Source organism: Lithobates pipiens, unplaced genomic scaffold (assembly GCF_037356315.1).
Source record: "Lithobates pipiens isolate NorthernLeopardFrog02 unplaced genomic scaffold, aLitPip1_a1.2 Scaffold_57, whole genome shotgun sequence".
NCBI lineage: Eukaryota > Metazoa > Chordata > Amphibia > Anura > Ranidae > Lithobates > Lithobates pipiens.
This window is the reverse complement of record NW_027507879.1, coordinates 805,175-825,324: the sequence shown is the minus strand read 5'-3', so window position 1 is coordinate 825,324 and position 20,150 is coordinate 805,175. Positions and strand designations below refer to the sequence as shown.

Sequence of the window (20,150 nt, the reverse complement as noted above, 5' to 3'; positions counted from 1 at the left end):
TCAATTGCGTGGTCGTGCGACGTTGCACCCAAAACAAGTGACGTCCTTTATTCGCCCCCCCACAAATAGCTTTATTTTGGCGGTACTTGATCACCTCTGGTTTTTATTTCTTGCGCTATAAAGGAAAAAGAGCGTCAATTTTGAAAAAATGCATTACTTTTTATTTATTACTATATCCCCAGAAATATATATATATAAAAATTTCCTCAGTTTAGGCTGATATGTATTTTACATATTCTTGGTAAAAATTTTTTTGCAATAAGCGTATATTGATTGGTTTGCGCAAACGTTTTTATGCCATTTTTATTTTTCATTTTTTTAATATTTTAGTTATGGTGGGGACTGCGACATTATAGCGGACACTTTTGACAATATTTTGGGACCATTGTCATTTATACAGCGATCAGTGCTATAAAAATGCATTGCTTAAAGTGGGGTACCCCCTAAAAAAAAAAAATTTAAAGTCAGCAGCTACAAATACTGCAGCTGCTGGCTTTTAATAATCGGACACTTACCTGTCCCGGGTTCCAGCGATGCGGGGGAACGAAGCCCCCCCCTCGCTCCCCGCTCCGCTCGCGGCGCCGTCATGCATACTGTGGGCACCCGGCTGTGGCTTCACAGCCGGGCACCCACTGCGCATGCGCGAGCGGCGCAGGGCGCCGTGATACGCCGTACAGTCACCTGGGACACGTGACAGGTCCCAGGTGAATGTGCGGCGCGAGGGGAAGTGATGTCACCAGCCCGGGCAATGAAGAAGGCAGACTACGAGGGACCCCCTAGCAACCGGTATTTAGAGGTGAGTAAAAAATTTTTTTTTGCCAATTATTTTTTTTTTGATTTTTTTTAAGAATTTTAAGTAGTTTTATTTTTTGGGGGGCAACTCCACTTTAATGTGTAAATGACTCTGGCAGTGAAGGGGTTAATTACTAGGGGGCAATGAAGGGGTTGAGTGCGTCCCTAGGGAGTGATTCTAGCTGGGGGTGGCAGATGGGCTTCAAGTCAGATGGCAGGGAGCGGTTATCTGTCATGACACAAGCCAGAACGGGTAAGCACAAAAAGGGGGAAGCGAAGTTTTGGGATTTTTAGCGAAATTATGGCCTGGTAAGGTTGTGTATTTCCATCCCTGTCACAATGACTATAAATAAAAATAAGCACGCTGGCGAAAGCCAACGGGCAAAATGAAAAGGAGAGGTGAGACTTGAAATGAAGTCCATGGTTTGCAACACAGCAGTAGGTTGATTAATAAATAATTTGTATACAGTGGGGCAAAAAAGTATTTAGTCATCCACCAATTGTGCAAGTTCTCCCACTTAAAAAGATGAGATAGGCCTGTAAGTATCATCATAGGCATACTTCAACTATGAGAGACAAAATGTGGAAACAAATCCAGACAATCACATTGTCTGATTTTTTGAAAGAATTTATTTACAAATTATGGTGGAAATAAGTATTTGGTCAATATCAAAAGTTCATCTCAATACTTTGCTATATATCCTTTGTTGGCAATGACAAAGATCAAATGTTTTCTGTAAGTCTTCACAAGGTTGTCACACACTTGCTTGTATGTTGGCCTCCATGCAGATCTCCTCTAGAACAGTGATGTTTTGGGGCTGTCTCTGGGCAACACTGATTTAACTCCCTCCAAAGCTTTTCTATTGTTGAGATCGGGAGACTGGCTAGGCCACTCCAGGACCCTGAAATGCTTCTTACAAAGTCACTCCTTTGTTGCCCGGGTGGTGTGTTTGGGATCATTGTCATGCTGAAAGACCCAGCTATGTTTAATCTTCAATGCCCTTGCTGATGGGAGGAGGTTTGCACTCAAAATCTCATGATACATGGCCCCATTCATTCTTTAATGTAGAAGGATCAGTCGTCCTGTTCCCTTTGCAGAGAAACTGCCCCAAAGCATGATGCCACCCCCATGCTTCCCAGTAGGTATGGTGTTCTTTGGTTGCAACTCGGCATTCTCCTCTAAATATGAGTTTTGTTTCTACCAAACAGTTCTACTTTGGTTTAATCTGACCATATGTAATTCTCCCAATCCTCTATTGATCATCCAAATGTTCTCTAGCAAACCACAGACGGGCCTGTACATCTACTGGCTTAAGCAGGTGAACACGTCTGGCATGTCTTCCATTTTCTAATTATTGCTCCCACAGTTGACTTCTTCACACCAAGCTGCTTTCTTATTGCAGATTCAGTCTTCCCAGCCTGGGGCAGGTCTACAATTTTTGTTTCTGGTGTCCTACGGCTCTTTGGTCTTCACCATAGTTGAGTTTGGAGTGTGATTGAGGTTGTGGACAGGTGTCTTTTATACTGATAACCAGTTCAAACCGGTGCCATTAATACAGGTAATGAGTGGAGGACAGAGGAGCCTCTTAAAGAAGATACAGGTCTGTGAGAGCCAGAAATCTTGTTTGTAGGTGACCAAATACCGTATTGGCGTATAACGCACCTTTTCCCCCTTAAAATCGGGGGGGAAAATCGCGGTTGTGTATTATACGCTGATCCCCAACAGTTGTGAGCCTCTGGGCGGTTTTTGGCGGCTTAAAGCCGCCGAGAACGGCTGAAAGCCTCCGAGAACTACTGAGCGATGCCGAGATACACAGGGCTTCCGGCTCTGTATCTCGGCGTCATTTTTAAAAGGAAAGGCTGCAAATGACACTGACAAGGCTGCAGATGGACAGTGATAATACTGCATTGATGGGCATTTAAATGTAAGACATGGATCTCCTGGCCTCTTGGCTCAATCAGAAGGTGCCGAGGTTCGTATCAGGACAAGATAACCTTGGGCAGACGCGTTGGTGGCACCATGGGCTCAGTTACCGTTGCTGGTTTTAATGGCATGGCTGTTTAGAGCCAGGTGCTAAGTAACCGAGGCCTGTCTGACTCTGTGCTTTCAACTATGTTGAGGGCACGGAAATCTTCCTGGAAGATATACCATTGTACATGGAAGGCTTATATTTCCATGTGTGAGGAGATGGGGTGGCGTCCGCGTACCTATAACGTTTCCAGGATCCTGCTGTTCCTACAGCGAGGAGTAGACCAGAAACTGGCTTTAAGCACCATCAAGGGACAGATATCAGCCTTGGCTGTCTTTTTTTCCAATGACCCCTGGCGTCTCACTCTCTGAGCACCTTTGTACAAGTGGTTCGGCATATAGTCCCTCTGGTGCGTCCACCCTTGCCTCTGTGGGATCTGAACCTGGTGCTATTGGCGCTTTATAAATCGCTGGTTGAGAACATCAGGGAAATTCCCTTGTTGACTTTCTCAGAAAGTGGTATTCCTAGTGGCAATTACATCTTGGCCTTGTCTTGTAAGGTGGCCCTCCACTCCCTGGACATGGTCCGGGCTCTGAGGGTATATCTGTCTGCCACAGCTCCCTTCCGGAAGTCGGACTCCCTGTTCGTTTCGGTAGCTGGTCCAAAAAAAGGTATGACGGTCTCGTCGGCCACCATTTCCAGGTGGGTCAGACAGATTGTAGTCCAGGCTTACGCCCTGAAGGGGCAGGTGCCCCCTTTTGCTGTCACGGCCCATTCCACCAGGGCAGTTGGGACCTCTGACTTTCCGACATCAAGTCTAAGTCGCTCAAGTGTGTAAGGCAGAGAAGAGACTTGGTCGTCCATTCACACTTTTACAAAGTTCTACAAAGTAGATGTAAGCGCATCTTCTGATGCTTGCTTTGGCCGCAAAGTTTTGCAGGCGACCGGGTAATGTTGCAATTTTACACCTTTTTACATAATTTTGCCTTTTTGAATGTTAATGCACACTGATGCATATGTGGAAAGCAAGTTCTGCAGTTAGTTCATATGGTGATGCCACAGTTAGGGAGCGCCTCTGGTTGTGGGTGAAGTTATGTTGGTGTTCCCACCCCTCGTTATGACACTGCTTGGGAACGTCCCTATTGTCAAGATTACAGGAGCTGTGTCCGTCAGTGAACGAAAGAGAAAATGGGATTTTTGTACTATTATTTTTTACACAGCACCCTGCCCTCCTATTGGTTCTACTGCTTTGACGTTATGAGCTGCAGGAAGCAGGCTGAGGGGTTATTACCAGAGGGACCGCACCCTGGGCGGAACTGTTTGTTGTTTTTCAAATATATTACATGTTCTGCCTTGTCCTCTCCTTAAAGTGGCGTAATAACCCTACAGTCAACATTACTGGAGCTGCCCGTCAATGAACTTCAGAGAAACGGATTTTACAAGTGTACAAAGCCTATTTTTGCAGACTAGGTTTTTAACTTTAATACAGTAAGATGAAAAACCTTAAGTGGATGTAAACCCTCTATATCCAGTGAAATTAACCTCAGATGATACTTGGATATTAAACAAAATCTATCTACACAAGTTTTACAAGCATATCTGCTGTCTTCAGCTTGCTATATTCTTTAGACTTCTTACATCGTGTTCGAATTTTTACTTCCTCTTTCTGAAGTAGGAGTTTAGTCTTGGCTTACACTGTGTGACAGCTGATTGGAGGAATGACATACACCCCCAACTCCACATAGGCAGAAGAACGAAGATACTTTCAGAGCTATGCTGTGAGAAGACGAGCTCTCTGCTAATCTTTTTATAGCACCCAGCCCTGACACACATTGTAGGCTAGTTTTATCTCCCGTCTAGGAGAATTTGTCAGAAATATGCTAAGAGGAACGAAACCACGGAAACCGGGACTTAAACATTACAGATGTGGCTAAGTCAAATTTCATGAATCTGGTTTATATCCACTTTAAGGCTTTAGAACCGCTTTAAAGTCTTCTATGATCTTTAAGACATTGGGCTTTATTGCAGATGCATCAGCTGACTCAGTCAAAATGTCAGAGACTAGGAAAAGAACCATTTGGCTTAAAATATGGTTGGGAGAGTTGGCCTCAAAGTTAGGACTCTGCAGCCTTCCATTCTCTGTAAACCTGATTCTTGAACCCAAGCTTGATGTAGTTTTGGAGTGTACAGCACATCAGAAAATATATTTTCTGGGAAAGAAGGGGCCTTTCATCAAGATTTTATTGGTGACAGGTTCTAAACCCAAGTAACACTGGGCAGGCCACGAGTAAAGCCGGGGGGGGGGGGGCGGGAGGTGTCCTTTTTTAATACCCATAGTCAGAGTCACAGTGAGCCAAGAAGCATTGTGGGAGGTAGGTTGGGTCACTTCCCTCTACAATGGTAGAGCATAACCCCTAACAAATTTTATTCTGGGTTTGAAGTCAAGAGAGTATGCCCTGGAATTTGACTCCATGCCAGATTAAACATTTTTGGGTACCAAGGTTGCCTAGGGATCCCAAAAAAGCAGAAACCTTTTTGCTTTTTTTGGGGCAATCTGGTGGATAAGGTAGTTTTTAGTCCCTGATCCATAGCAGGAAAATAAGTTTTATTTTAATTTTTCATCTAAAAAAAGCCTCAAGTCGAGCATTGGGTAATTCTGAATCTCATGCCATTAAAGCCATTGTGTATCTGAAGTTTCACGTGGAATCCATATGCTCACTGAGGAACATCCCGCAGAAGGATGTTTTTTATTGCGACTATGGATCACTAATGCCGCGTACATACGATCAAACAATCCGGTGGAAAAGTCCGGCGGACTCAAGTCCACCGGACAATCCGCCCGTGTGTAGGCTCCGGCGGACTTTTTTTTACCCAAAAGTCCGGCGGACTTGCATTTCGGCGGACAGTACGGCCGTGTGTGTGCCAGTCCACCGTACTTTTGAAATTAACGGACTTTTTCCTGCCTGGAGAAAAGTCCGCTCATTTTGAGCGTGGCTCCAGGTAGCCGGGACCAGCGAAGGAGGCGTCGCTGGCCTGTCACCTGGTATGGACTTAAAGGGGAATTCCCTATGCCGAAAAAATGGCGTGGGGGGTCCCCCCTAGGTCCATATCGGACCCTTATCCAAGCACGCTACCTGGCCGGCCAGCAAAAGGGGTGGGGACGAGCGAGCCCCCCTCCTGAGCCGTACCAGGCCCCCGCCCCCAAAGCACCTTGTCCCCATGTTACTGAGGACAAGGGCCTCTTCCCGACAACCCTGGCCGTTGGTTGTCGGGGTCTGCTGGCGGGGGCTTATCAGAATCCGTGAGCCCCCTTTAATAAGGGGGCCATGGATCCTGGCCCCCCACCCTATGTGAATGAGTATGGGGTGCAATGTACCCCTACCCATTCACCTGTGAAAAAAAATGTAAAAAAAACACACAAGGGCTAAAATAGTTTATTGCACAGCTCCGGGGGTCTTCTCGCCAGACTCCTCCGCCATCTTCTGCTAGCTCTTTTACTAGTGGAGGAGCCCGGCTTTCTTCTTTGCCACCGCCCTCTGCTTCTGACTTCGGGGGTCTTGTCCCTCTCTTCGGGGGTCTTGTCCCTCTCTTCGGGGGTCTTGTCCCTCTCTTCGGGGGTCTTGTCCCCCTCTTCGGTTCTTCTTGCCGGCCCACCGCGCCTTCTAGCTCTTTTACAAGTGGTGGCCCGGTCTTCTGTCGCTGCTGTCGCCGTCTTCTGTTCTTCTCTTCTGGAGATGTTGCCTCGTCGCGGCCTCCGGTCACTGTGACAGGACACGCGGCGTGTGGCGACTTGTATAGGGACATCACCCAATGATGTCTCCACCCTTTATGATGTCACAGTCCCAGCATCCTTTGGGATTGTGACATCATAATGGGCAGGGACATCATCCGGTGATGTCCCTATATAAGAAGCCGCGTGTCCTTTCATAGTGACCGGAGACAGCGACGAGGCAACATCTCCAGAAGAGAAGAACAGAAGATGGCGGTATCGGCGACAGAAGACCGGGCCACCGCTTGTAAAAGAGCTAGAAGAAGGCGCGGTGGCCCAGCAAGAAGAACCGAAGAGGGGGACAAGACCCCCGAAGAGGGGGAAGAGGGCGGCGAAGAAGAAAGCCGGGCTCCTCCGCTAGTAAAAGAGCTAACAGAAGATAGGGTACGGCTCAGGAGTGGGGGTCGCTCGCTCGTCCCCACCCCCTTTCCTGGCCAGCCGGGTAGCGTGCTCAGATAAGGGTCTGATATGGACCTAAGGGGGACGTTTTTTCGGCGTAGGGAATTCCCCTTTAAGTCCATACCAGGTGACGGGGCCAGCAACGCCTCCTTCGCTGGTTCCGGCTACCTGGAGCCGTGCTCAAAATGAACAGACTTTCCTCCGTGTGTGTGGGCGAGTCCGTTTATTTCAAAAGTATGGCGGATAGTCCGCCGAAAAAGTGCCGAGTGTGGGCAGGTAGCTCGTTCGGAGTCCGGTGGTTTGTCCGCCAGACTAAGTCAGCCGGATAGTCTGATACGTGTGTACGCGGCATTAGATGCCTTTTGGCATGTTCCCATCTGAGAGCGCTCCCAAATATTTAACTTTGGAGTGGCGATCTGGCAGAGGCTTCAGCTCTGCTGCAACTGCAGTCCTTTTTGATCATTTTGTATCTAGATAACCTTTTGATGGTTCCCCTTGAACCTTTGATGGTTCCCAGTTGCAGAAGGTTTTAGTAAAACCCCAGCAATGGTCAACAAACCTGGGGTAGATAGTATATTTGGAGACTGTTGGCTGGGCATCATACCTATCTCTTGTACCACACCAAAACCTGGGGCATCTGTGGACACTCGCTCATTCTTTTCATGTATAACTGTTTTTTTGTAAGCAAATTCTTGGATAGTGGTTGGTCTGTGCCTTCCTTTTTGTGTATGTCACTGGAATTCATCTCTATTCCAAATTTATTGTTAACCTGATTTTTGTATCAGGAGGTCATCTCATACTTGACTGTAATACCCTAAACACAGCGGCAGCTTATGTTTTCCAGACCTCTAAAATATCGGGCGATATATCTACTGTGTGGTTTTTAGATGGCTGTACCAGTCAAGACATTAAATGTTGGATCCAGCTTGAACAAGCATCTGTGGACACTCTATTTAGTGGGATCCCTTGGCTCAAATTTGACCTTCCACCCTCCATTACATACCTCCAGCTTATGGGTTACATTGCACTTCTCCTTATAGCCAAACAAGATGTAATTTCTGTAAAGTTGCTGCCACCTATGGCACCCATCATGGAACACCCTATATTCCTCCCAAGGATCACTGTCCCTGTTTTGGATTAACCAGTTCTGTCTAGCTGTTTTTGCTTCTATAGGCTTTAAAACATTGTTGGAACTTCCAACAAACCATGAACCCCTCCTCTACTGTTGAAGGCGTTCCAGCTCCGGCATTTCTTGCAAAGCTGGGGGAAAACCTACTTTCGCTTCCACCTTTTAACTGAGTTTTAAAAGTTGTGTACCTCTTCCATAGTTTCAGATGGTCTCTCTAAATCCTATCTTCTACTTTCCTTTCCTCGGTCACAAAGACCCTCCCTACATTGTGAAGTGTGAGTCTGACTTTGCATGTCTTCTGCTGTTGCCACACAGCTGATGCCAAATTGTTCATGCTGCCTCTTTTCCAGCTCCATTATGACTTCAAGATTTTAACATGGTGGTATAAGGACCCTGTGGACCTACACACTTTTTCCAGACCCTTCCTCTCAATATTTTGCACTGCATCCTGCATGATGGTATGGATCTATATATGTTCTGAAGTTTTCTGGTTTTGAAACCCTTCTGGGGCTTGTGACCTCATATTCTAACTTAGACATCCAACCCAGCAGTGCCACCTATCGGAGCCACCTATCAGTGCCCATCAGTCCCATCTATCAGTGCCACTCATCCGTGCCCATCTTTGCCCATCAGTGCCGCCTTAACTATGCCTATCAGTGCCCACCAGTGCAGCCTATCGGTGCCCACCAGTGCAGCCCATCAGTGCCGCCTCATCAGCGCACTTCAATGAAGGAGAAAAATGACCTGTTTGCAAAATTTTATAACAAACTATTAAACATGATTTTTTTGTTTAGCAAAAAATAAAACTCCCAGCTGCAATTAAATACCACCAAAAGAGCTCTATTTGTGGGAAAAAAATGATAAAAATTTCATTTGGGTACAGTGTTGTATGGCCGCGCAATTGTCATTCAAAGTGCATCAGCGCTGAAAGCTGAAAATTGGTCTGGGCAGGAGGGGGGTTTAAGTGCCCAGTAAGCAAGTGGTTAATGTTGCTAAGGCCTCTATGCTCTAATTTCTTCTGCATCCATTTGGTATGGGGTGTCCCATTGAAGTTTTTGTTTCTCTATTTTTATTTTATTTATATATTTATTTTATTTTCTGCATCTTGTATTCTGATATTCTTCAAATAAAGAATTTAAACTAATTTCATGCGCAGTAGGGAACAGGGAAGTGAAGCTGATTCGCTTCACTTCCTGATTCCCTCACCTAGAATGGTGGCGGCAGCAGACGAGAGCCGAGAGATCGATCGATCGGCCTCGGCTGCCGGCATCGCTGAAACCCGGGACAGGTGAGTGTCCATTTATTAAAAGTCAGCAGCTGTAGTATTTATAGCTGCTGGCTTTTAATATTTTTTTTGTAGGTGGAATCCCTCTTTAACATCTAAAAAAAATTGAAATCGAATTTCTAAATCGGTTTAGGCCATTATGCATTCTAAGTATTTTTTTTGGGGGGGGGGGGGGGGGGAGAATCACATTAAGCATATGTTGATTGGTTTGCGCAAAAATTATGGCGTCTTCAATTTTTTAGATTTTTATTTTATTTTTTACTAGTAATGGTGGTAATTTTTTATTTAAATTATTTTGCAGGACTGCAACACTGCAGCGGACAGATCAGACACTTAATTTGTTTTTTTGGGACCAGTGACATTGTACACAGCGATCAGTGCTATAAAATCCTCTAATTACTGTATAAATGACACTGGCAGGGAAAGGGGTTAACACTAGGGGGTGATCAAGGGGTTGTGTTCCCTGGGAGGTGGTTTTAACGGGGGGGGGGGGAGAGACACAACGGACTGACGGGGAGTAAAGAGATTGCTGTTCCTGATTACTATGAACAGATGATCTCTCTACTCCCCTGTCAGAACGGGGATCTGCGTTGTTTTATACTGTCAGATCCCCGTTCTGGCTCTGTGCATCGATCGCGGGTGGTCGCCGGACATCAGCCACGTGCATCAGCTCTGGCAGCGCAGGCCCACCGTATCTATTACACAAAGCAATTATATGGCAATTTGCGCAATAGAGCTGACATGCTGCAGTATAAATGTGGGAGCTGGTCAGCAAGTGGTTAAAGCGTTACTCCACTTTTGTTGAGAAAAAACCCCCTTTGTTGCAGATTCTTACCTTTTTCTTATTCTGAAGACATCCATGTGCATTTGGTGCCTCTGAACTGAGTGGAACTAATGGGAGTGGATTCATAATTATCAGTCAGCTGTTGCAGGTCACTAATGAGGAAAGCTGCCAGGCCTGCATCCCTTTTTAGACGTTTTTCTTTGGCAATATCTTGCCAAAAATTACCTTATTTTGTTGCAGCGGATGCTTGAAATCTGGATTGTATCTTAGGGCAGACTTGTGGGAAAATTGGTGAGCCAATCACACAAGCAGAAAATGTTTCTTCGTAGTAGTCGGTACACATTCTGTGTGCAGAAACTCCATGTAGCCATATTGCTTTGCACTTATCCAAAATTACGGCAGCTGCAGATTGAAAAGCATAGGTAATCTTTAACCCCCCCTAGCGGTAATCCAGAGTCTGGCTCGGGTTAGGATTTTACTGATAGGAGCGGTAACCCCGAGCCAGACTTTGGATCGCATCACTGGATGCAGGAGAGCACACAGTGAGAGTTACTTACCTTGTCCCCTGTATCCAGCGATGTCCTCCACGCTGTGTGAGCGAGCCATCCTCCGCTCGATTCACAGTGCCGAATGCCGCCGAGCTCCGTTCCCTGCGACGTTACGGTGCACGGGAGCGGAGAACGGCGGCAAATTCAAAAAAGTAAAAGTACACAAAACACACACAGCACTGTAATCTTACAGATTACAGTGCTGTATTACAAAATGACACACCCCCTTTCCCCTAGTGGTTTGTGCAATGCCCTGCATGCACCTTTATATTATAAATACTGTTTCTGCCTGGAATTTGGAGATTGTCCATAGCAACCAAGAAGTGTCCCTTTTTCAGTGTTTTAGGATTTGATTACATTATTGAATATTTATTCTTACATTATAAACTTTATCATACCCGGGATGTCTGCTAGACTCTGGTTTGAACATATTTAAGAGAGTTATTCCTAAGAATTACAGGACTACAATATAAAACGCCAAATTTCCATGCAAAATAATTGTACCGCTTTCAGCACCTAAATCCAGACTGAATCATACCGCCAGGGAGGTTAATAACATTCAATGACAATATGACTTGTGTCACAGTTGTACACACTATTTTTTTCTTTGCTATCCCCCCCCCCCATGAAGTGGAGTTACCCTTTAACCACTTTCAGACCGGACCAATTTGCTGGTCAAAGACCAGACCACTTTTTGCGATTGGGCACTGCGTCGCTTTAACTGAAAATTGCGCGGTCGTGCGACGTGGCTCCCAAACAAAATTAACGTCCTTTTTTTCCCACAAATAGAGCTTTCTTTTGGTGGTATTTGATCACCCCTGCGGTTTTTATTTTTTGCGCTATAAACAAAAATAGAGCGATAATTTTGAAAAAAACGCATTATTTTTTACTTTTTGTAATAATAAATATCCCCCAAAATATATAAAAAAACATTTTTTTCCCTCAGTTTAGGCCGATACGTATTCTTCTACATATTTTTGGTAAAAAAAATTGCAATAAGCGATTGATTGGTTTGCGCAAAAGTTATAGCGTTTACAAAATAGGGATAGTTTTATAGCATTTTTATTAATTTTTTATTTATTTTTTTTACTAGTAATGGCGGCGATCTGCGATTTTTATTGTGACTGCGACATTGTGGGGGACCCATCGGACATTTTTGACACATTTTTGGGACCATTGTCATTTATACAGTAATCACTGCTATATAAATGCAGTGATTCCTGTGTAAATGACACTGGCAGTGAAAGGGTTAACCAGTGGGTGGCAGTGTAGGGGTTAAGTGTTCCTAGGGGTGTGTTACTAACTGTGGGGGGGTTGGGCTTTCATTTAGTGTACACTGATCTCTGCTCCAATCACATGGAGCAGAGATCAGCGTCACTAGTTGCTAGGCAGAATGGGAAAATGTTGTTTATACAGAATTTCCTCCATTCGGCCGCCGCCAATATGCCTGCCCGTGCCATTCTGTCGACGTACATCGTCGTGCGCTGGTCGGGAAGTGGTTAAGCTCATAGGAGAATGCCGCACAGCAGTTTTTCACTTGGATTTTAAAATAGATTTTCAGGATCTGAGCCTGCCTGTTGGCTGAAAATCCAAGGCAGCTGGCCACATGTTAAAATAGTTGCAGCCCTAATGTCTCCTCAATTTTTCTTAAACTCTAAAAAAAAAAAATAAATAAATAAAATAAAACCTTATTTTCATAATCGATTAGTTGGCTGATTTTAATTTTTTGCTTAATCGGATAAAATCATTAAAAGTAATATGCTATTCCTTCCGGCAACACCACTGGTGGGGCACTATGCCCTCCCCTCCTCCCAATGGAACCAATGGGGTCCTGTCCCCTGCCCCCCCTCCCCCCAGAAAACCAATGATGGGGCACTTATCACAGAAATTAAAGTATACTGAGTGTTGTAATAGCCACTACCTTACATTGCAGGTGCAGCTCGGTGCTCACGGCTGCTTCTCGTCTCTCTATTCCCTTGAGGCAGCAGTGGGCGGGACTGAGAATATTTGGACGGTGGGGTTGGGTGGTGGTTGACGTCAGCGAGGAAAGAGGCGGACGTGCCTGGTCACATGAGCACGGTTGTATTCTTATGAGAATACAGCAGCACCGCCTGCTTGTACACGGGGGTTCTAACCCTGGGATGAAAGCAGGCCTGGCAGGGAGGAAGGTGCGTTGGACCAACTAATCGATAATTCGCTGACAACTATTTTCATTATCGATTAATCGTTTCAGCCTTAGGAGACGTGAAATGTTTCATGAATCTTTCCTTTTGCCCTACAAAATGTTAAAAATGCAAGAAACATTAAAACTGAACTAAACTCTTAACGATAACTGTTTATAATCCTTTTGGTACTAGCCTCTGTAAATGCATAAAGTGTGTTATATTGTCGTGTTGATTTTTAGTTTACATTTTTTTTATCCTTTTCTTTAATCTCGGGGAGGGGCTTTCTCAGCTAAACACCATCCCACATTTTTAATATGCAAAAAAAAAACTCTGCCATGCCTCCATGCTTGATTTTGTTGAGAAATCATTTTGAAAAACACCCCTGGTATTTCTACCTGTGGCCATCTTCATTAAGGGAAGAGTATTTATGTAGAATTAACTTCCTATTTTTTTTTTTTTATAGTTTCATAGTTAGTAAGGTTGAATAAAGACAACAGTCCATCCAGTTCAACTTGAGTCTCTACAATTGTCCCTATCCCTGTACATAGCACACTCACATCGGTCCCTACCCTCAAGGAGCCCACAATCCAAGGTCCCCATTCATATACTAGGGCCAATTTTGGACAGAAGCCAATTAACCTACCTGCATGTCTTTGGAGTGTGGGAGGAAACCGGAGTACCCGGAGGAAACCCACGCAGGCACAGGGTGAACATGCAAACTCCAGGCAGGTAGTGTCGTGGTTGGGATTTGAACCAGCGACCCTTCTTGCTGCTTGGTGAGAGTGCTACCCACTACACCACTGTGCCGCCCCTATTTCTTTCTGCTATAAAACATATCCGGTAAAAACAGAATCACGTTTCTTAATAAATTTTGGCCAAAATGTATTCTGCTACATCTTTGGTAAATAAAAATGTTAAAGGGGTTTTAAAGCTTTGTTTTTTTTTATTTTATAAATAGGTTCCTTTAAGCTAGTGCATTGTTGGTTCACTTACCTTTTCCTTCTTCGAATTCCCTTCAAAATGTTTTTTTTCTTTGTCTGAATTTCTCACTTACTGTTTCTTCTCAGTAAACTTCACACCATCATCCGAGTGGTGTTTAGTCAGCCAGAACAGCTTACTGAGGAGGAACCGGAAGTGAGAAATTCAGACAAAGAAAAAAAAATTTAGAAGGGAAATCGAAGGAAAAGGTAAGTGAACCAACAATACACTAGCTTTAAAGGAACCTATTTATAAAATAAAAAACAAACCTTTACAACCCCTTTTTAAGTTGTTTTGTGTTTTACAAACTACGATTAAAGTGGCACTGTGTTGCGGCGGACAATCTGATGCTGGTTGCGAGCTGACTGAAATTGACATCACCAGTGACACTAAGGCCTTGTACACACGGTCAGAGATTCAGACGGAATGTGTCCTATCAGATCGTTTTGTCGGATAATCCGACTGTGTGGTCTCCATTGGACTGTTTCCGTCTGAGTATCCAAGTTTTCCAACTTGTCTGTAAAATTTTCAGACAAAATGCTCCGATCAGACAAAGTGCCACGCATGCTCAGATCTAATTCCTAGACCAAAGCTATTGGCTACTAGCCTAAATGTAGTCCTGTCATAACGAAATAACGTGATCACGTAATGTACAACCTGATTTTCCAACAACTTTGTCCGACAGTGTGTATGCAAGAGTTTCGGGCGAAAATCTGTGTCGGGCGAGGTTGTCAGAATGTCCGACCGTGTGTACAAGGGCTTATAAGTGATACTATACACAATCACTGTACTAATGACACTGGCTAATCAAGTTAATTGTGTGCCTAAAATGTGTAAATGTGTGTATTGTGCTGCTTTTTACTAAAATCTATTTGCTTCTCCCTGCTTTGCAGTGAGAACAAACTGAGATGGTTCTTTCTGTACAGAGCCCTGTATTGTCAACACAGGACTCTGGGCTGTAATTGGACAGAGCCGATCAGTAGGTCCCGGCCATGAATCATTCAGAGACTAATTTATTTGTAGAAGACCAGAGTCTAATATTCACGGTGTCGCAGTTACTTTATATCACTAAGTGCAATTAAACCAAAATGTCTTCAGGCAGTTCGCTGACACTTTGACATGCTCCAAATGGATAGAATATTTCCACGGTAAACTGTAATAATCTAATGAAAAGGGAGAAAATCCCTTTTAATGGACTAGTTATTTGGCGACTTGATTTGATTAGTTTGTCCACTTAAAGTTTTAGTGGACATTTTAATGAGTCTCACAGATTTTTAGGCCTCATTCATGAGCATTTTGTAGCTTAAATCCTGAAGCTACAAAACGCTGTAGGGGGGAAAAAAAAATCTATTCTTTATGGAGATGGTTCACATCTCCTCTCTAAAACGCCTGAAGTCAGAAGTTTAAACACCTGAAGCTCAAACAAGTTCCAATACTTTTTAGGCAGATTTGGGCGTTTTTTCTGCTTCTTACATTTGGTGACCTTTTGACCTGTACAAAAAAATTGGCGATATCTTCTGCCTAAAAACGCTACGCTCAGGTGTGAATGGGGCCTTATACCTGAGCTCAGGGGAAGAAAAACATTTACCATTGCACTGGGCGCCCCCCCCCCCCCCCCCACCCCACCCCCAATGCCAGGGTCAGCTGCTCAATTTGCCTCAAAAGATGGTTAAGGTGACATGCTTGCCTTGTTTTCTCCTGCAGCCTTCCTTGTTTTTGTGCGACTGGTCCTCCTGAAGCCTTTCTATCGCTGCCTGATTGCAGCTTTGTCTCCCTCTACAATGCAGGATGCTGAAAGCATGTCCACGTTCCAGAGTATCAAAAAGAGAAATGCATCAGCTGCCTAGGAAGCAAGGAATAGGAACCTAAGTATATTGACTTATTTCTTCATCTTTTAGGGGACGCAGGATTATAGTGCTGCCTGGAAATGTTTTTTTTTTTTTCTTCTTTCTCATGATATTTTTGTACCATAGATATATTTTTATTTAAAGTGGAGCTGCACCTAAAAAAAAAATATTAAAAGCCAGCAGCTACTAATATCGCAGCTGCTGACTTGATAAAATCACACTTACCTGTCCCAGGTTCCAGCGATGTCGGCGGCAGATGACGAGCGATTGCTCGTCTCGCTGCTGCCACCGCCGCCATCCTCTGTCAGGGAATCGGGAAGTGAAGCATGAGGGCTTCACTGCCCGGTTCTCTACTGCGCATGCGCGAGTCGTGCTGCGCGTCTCTTATGGTCCCCCGCTGTGTCTCTGGGAACTGTGTGTTTCCCAGAACGCAACGAGGGGGGGGGGGAGCGTCTGCGAGGGTCTGCGGCGGTCTGGCCGGAAGTGGATAATCCAGGTAACTGCACCCCCCTCCCCCCTGAAAGGTGCAGATTGTGGCACCGGAGGGGGGAGGGATAAGATTAGCGGAACTTCCCCTTTAGGGTGAAGAACCGCTTTAACTTCAAGCAAGTTGTCTATCTTTAGTCTTTTCGCCGTGACAATCAGGATTGGTGTATCCTCAGCAAGAGCTTTGGAAGCCATACCAGGTACCTTTTGGACCCAAGATTGCAGGTTTAGCGTGGAATCTAATCTTTAACCACTTATGGTCTTTCTGCCATTTGTTTACAAGTTAAACTTTTTTTTTTCTCTAGAAAATAACTTGGAACCCCCAAAACATAATTTTTTTTTTTCTAGCACCCTATAGACTAAAATGGCGGTCGTTGCAATACTTTCTGTCGCACTGTATTTGCGCAGCGGTCTTACAAGTGCCCCTTTTTTTTTTTTTCATAAGTTTACATACCCTGGCAGAATTTGATTGCTTGGCCATTTTTCAGAGAATATGAAAACACACTTTTTTCACTCATGCTTAGTATTTGGGTGAAGCCACGTCAAGTCGTCATGATATAAAAAGAGACTATCCATATGACCCTGATTAAAAGTTTACATACCCTCTGTTCTTAATACCGTGTGTAGCACTGACCCCTGAAGGAGCTGCTGGTTTTATTGGGCTTAACATTACTTTATTGACCTCGTGTGCGTCTAGGGGTTTCCCGAGGTAGATGGCCCAAAGAATTGTAGAAACTGACACTGGATCCACTTTTTGGGATATTTATTTGAAAAGGTAGACAAAACAGCTTATCAATGAAGGTTAGAGGGTTTAGGTAAGAAGAAGTTCAGGTACTCTTGGAACTGCAAAAGATAAAGTCTCTCACTATAGAAATCCGGAGAATCACCGTTAACTGGATTCTCACCGGATAGCTACCGGATAGACCTCCTCTCACTAGGCCTAGCAGCCGATAGTTTTTAAGTAAAGAAAAGTCTCTGCCACAGACTTGAATGTAACTGAGGGACGTAGGTAAATTTAGAGAGCTATCATATGGTACAAGTATCTTGCAGCCAGTTCGGCGATAACGTATGAGTGTAGATCCACTTAGTTTCCAACTGAGACACCAGGCTCTTTCTGAGAAGCCAGCCTTATGCATGGCCTTCTCCTGAAGAGTCCTCCCCTGGGTGCTTCTCCAGTTGCTGGGCCTCTCCACATATAAGACGGCACCGGACCAACTTTGAATCCTCCTCTGTTACTTTGCCTCGTGCTATCCAGCCCCGAGACTCGAAATTATGTGGATCTGCTCCCCAGGCCATGATGGCCATGGAGTCTGATCAGGAGGACCAGGACCAAACAGACAGATCTTCTGGACCGGAACCCAGAAGCACGTGATCTCTGTTCCTTAAAGAGGAAGTAAACCCTGATGGGTTTACTTCCTCTTTTTTTCCCTGCAAAGGTAAAGCATAATGGACTACTATGCATCGCATAGTAGCTCATTATGTGTCACTTACCTGACACAGGAGCCAGCGAAGTCGCCGCTGATCCCTGTAGTCCGCCGCGTCCATCTTGCTGGTGGCGTCTCGCAGCTCCGACCAATGACAGCGGCGAAGCCGCGATGACGTCACTCCCGCGCATGCGCACGGGAGTCGCGCCTCGCAGCTCCGCCGCTGTCATACGGCGAGGCCGCGATGACGTCACTCCCGCGCATGCACACGGGAGTCGACAAATTTGGCAAATCCATTCTTGGACTTGCCGCATTTAGTGCACATGCGCGCCGCTGTCTACGGCGCATGCGCCGTAGACAGCGGTGCCCATTTTCGGGCAAATATCTCCTAAACCATATAGGTTTAGGAGATATTACTTGGACCTACAGGTAAGCCTTAATCTAGGCTTACCTGTAGGTCAAAGTTGTTTGGAAGGGTTTACTTCCATTTTAAATACCCTCTCCCAGAATGCGCAGCATGATGACACCCACTGGGCTGTTTCTCAGAATGGCACTTTTGATCAGTCATTTGGGTAGTTTTTGTTGTCGTTTATGATTTAACCACCTCAATACAGGACACTTAAACCCCCTTCCTTCCCAGACCAATTTTCAGCTTTCAGTGCTCTCTTACTTTGAATGACAATTACTTAGTCATGCTACACTGTAACCAAATGAATTTTTTATCATTTTGTTCACACAAATAGAGCTTTCTTTTGGTGGTATTTATTCACCACTTCATTTATTATTTTTTGTAATATAAGCGAAAAAAGAGCGATTTTTTTGAAAAAAAAACAAAATTTTCTACTTTCTCTTTTAAAAGAAACCAAAAAAATCTAATTTTGGCGAAAATTTAGGCCAAAATGTATTCTACTACATGTCTTTGGTAAAAAAAATCCTGATAAGTGTATGCTCATTGGTTTGTGTGAAAGTTATAGAGCCTACAAGCCATGCTATGCATAATTGAAAATGTATCAATCCTAATGCACTGATGGCCTATCTCAGTTCTTGAGGCCCTAAAATGTCAGGACAGTACAATAACCCCCCAAATGACCCCTTTTTGGAAAGAAGACAGTCTGCGGTAATTGGTAAGAGGCGTAGTGAATTTTTTGAAGTTGCAATTTTTTCCCCACAATGCTTTGGAAAATTAAGAAATATATATATATATTTTTTTTTTCACGAAATTATCATATTTACAAGTTATTTCTCACACATGGTGCAGGCATAATTGCAATTACACCCCAAAATACATTCTGCTATTCGTCCTGAGTATGGAGATACCCCATGTGTCAGACTTTTCCACAGCCTGGCCACATACAGAGGCCCAACATCCATGTAGCACCATCAGGCGTTCTAAAGGCATAAATTAACACATTTCAACACATGAAACACATTTCATTTCCTGAGTACCTATTACATTTTTGAAGGCCCTGGAGCACCAGGACAATGGAATTACCCACAAAGTGACCCCATTTTGGAAAGAAAACAACCCAATGTATATTCTGTGAGGCATAATGAGTCTTTTGAACATATAATTTCTTTCCACAAGTTTTTGGAAAACGTGGAAAGAAAATGAAAACCTATTTTTTTTTCACAAAGTTGTCAATTTAGAAGATCTTTCTAACACATAACATGTACATAGCCAAAATGACACCCCAAAATTCATTCTGCTACTCGTCCTGAGTATGGCGATACCCCATGTGTCAGACTTTTCCACAGCCTAGCAACATACAGAGGCCCAACATCCATATAGCACCATCAGGCGTTCTAAAGGCATAAATTACACATTTCATTTCCTGAGTACCTATTACATTTTTGAAGGCCCTGGAGCACCAGGACAATGGAATTACCCACAAAGTGACCCCATTTTGGAAAGAAAACAACCCAATGTATATTCTGTGAGGCATAATGAGTCTTTTGAACATATAATTTCTTTCCACAAGTTTTTGGAAAATGTGGAAAGAAAATAAAAACCTATTTTTTTTTCACAAAGTTGTCAATTTAGAAGATCTTTCTAACACATAACATGTACATAGCCAAAATGACACCCCAAAATACATTCTGCTACTCGTCCTGAGTATGGCGATACCCCATGTGTCAGACTTTTCCACAGCCTGGCCGCATACAGAAGCCCAACATACAAGTACCACCTTCAGGCTTCTAACATATAGCATGTACACACCAAGAATTACACACCAAAATACATTCTGCTGAGCAAAGGGTAAAAAAAAGGCTCACCTGTGGTTTTAGCAGACAGGGACACCGTTCCAGAGCAGTCAAAGCATTTTCTAGACAGCCAAAGGAAATGTCCAGGAATTGTCCAGGCAGCAGACAGATATGGAAAATTATGAACATGGTTCAGTACAGTCCAAGGTTTAGCAGGCAGTTCAGGCATAGGCATGTCCAGTTCAGGTGGCAGGCACAGGCATGGCCAGTTTAGGTGGCAGGCAAAGGCAGGGCCAGTTCAGATGGCAGCAGGCGGCACTTTGTACATTGGGCCTTGGTCAGGTAAGACCCGAGGACAGGGGTAGAGGCTTC

General features: G+C 44.3%; 1 protein-coding gene across 3 annotated transcripts in view; it reads left to right on the top strand.

The window, feature by feature from the left end:
- TDRD9 (tudor domain containing 9) overlaps positions 1 to 20,150 on the top strand; it is a 391,054-nt gene that overhangs the window by 22,375 nt on the left and 348,529 nt on the right. The window lies entirely within an intron of this gene.